The sequence below is a fragment of the Salvelinus sp. IW2-2015 genome, linkage group LG1 (genome assembly GCF_002910315.2).
Source record: "Salvelinus sp. IW2-2015 linkage group LG1, ASM291031v2, whole genome shotgun sequence".
Classification (NCBI taxonomy): Eukaryota; Metazoa; Chordata; class Actinopteri; order Salmoniformes; family Salmonidae; genus Salvelinus; species Salvelinus sp. IW2-2015.
In genome coordinates, this window is record NC_036838.1 from 1,149,403 (window position 1) to 1,150,961 (window position 1,559).

At 39.5% G+C, this 1,559-nt stretch overlaps 1 pseudogene; it reads left to right on the forward strand.

The window, feature by feature from the left end:
- LOC111949325 (VPS10 domain-containing receptor SorCS3-like) overlaps positions 1-1,559 on the forward strand; it is a 478,568-nt pseudogene that overhangs the window by 15,803 nt on the left and 461,206 nt on the right.

Sequence of the window (1,559 nt, forward strand, 5' to 3'; positions counted from 1 at the left end):
GGTCCATATGTAATATTACTATTACATGACATCCACACATACAGTTCCAGTCGAAATGTTGGACACACCGACTCATTCAAGGGTTTTCTTTATTTTTACTACTATGATATAAACATGTGGAATCATGTAGTATCCAAAAAGTGTTAAGCAAATCAAAATCTATTTATATTTGAGATTCTTCAAAGTTGCCACCCATTGCCTTGATGAGAACTTTGCACACTCTTGAAATTCTCTCAACCAGCTTCATGAGGTAGTCACCTGGAATGCATTTCAAGTAACAGGTATGTATTTTTAAAAGTTAATTTGTGGAATTTCTTTCCTTGTTAATTAATGCGTTGGAGCCAATCAGTTAGGGGTGGTATACAGAAGATAGCCCTATTTAGTAAAATACCAAGTTCATATTATGGCAAGAAAAGATCAAATAAGCAATGACAAACAACTGTCCATCATTACTTTAAGACATGGTCTGTCAATGCAGAAAATGTTAAGAACTTTGAAAGAACCATCAAGCGCTATGATGATACTGGCTCTCATGACGAACGCCACAGGAAAGGAAGACCCAGATTTACCTCTGCGCAGAGGCTCAGTTAATTAGAGTGAAACTGCACCTCAGGTTGCAGCCCAAATAAATGCTTCACAGAGTTCAAGTAACAGACACATCTCAACATCAACTGTTTGGAGGAGACGGCGTAAATCAGGCCTTCATGGTCCAATTTCTGCAAATAAACCACTAATAAAGGACACCAATAAGAAGAGGAGACTTGCTTGGGCCAAGAAATACAAGCAATGGACATTAGACTGGTGGAAATCTGTCCTTTGGTCTGATGAGTCCAAATTTGAGGATTTTGGTTCCAACCATCGTGTCTTTGTGAGATGCAGCGTAGGTGCAAGTGAAGATGATCTCCACATGTGTGGTTCACACTGTGAAGCATGGAGGAAGAGGTGTGATGGTGTGGGGGTGCATTGTTRGTGAAACTGTCTGTGATTTATTTGTGAAAAAAATCTAATGTTCTATATATACAGTATATATAAATATATTTGTATTACTTTATATATTATTTATTTATTTTCAGAGGGTGTTGCAGCATCCTYAGCACCCCTATGTCTGTCGGGGGGCAKTYTGGGTACTGTTTAGTGCTTGAAAAAGAAAAAAAAACATAACGTTAACAATTCTGGTGCTTGGATTGGCTAGTTTTAGTGTCTGTTTTAAGATTTCTTCTCTATTTCTCCATAGGTAGCAGGTATGAAAGGCATGCTGATCGCAAACAGGAGGCTAGACAACCAGGTGAAGACCTACATCACCTACAACAAGGGCCATGATTGGAGGTTGCTGCAGGCCCCGGCGACAGACCTGGCTGGCAACGACATCCACTGTATACTGGTGAGTTATACTGAAGCTAACAGGGAAGGCTCATCGTTGTGGTGATCATACATGATCTAAGACTCTTTGAGGTGCTTTCCCAGACCCAGATTAAGCCTAGTCCAGGAGTTAAAAAAGCATACTCAATAGATAATCTCCAATGACAGTTTATTTTAATCCAGGAATATGTGTTCAGTTC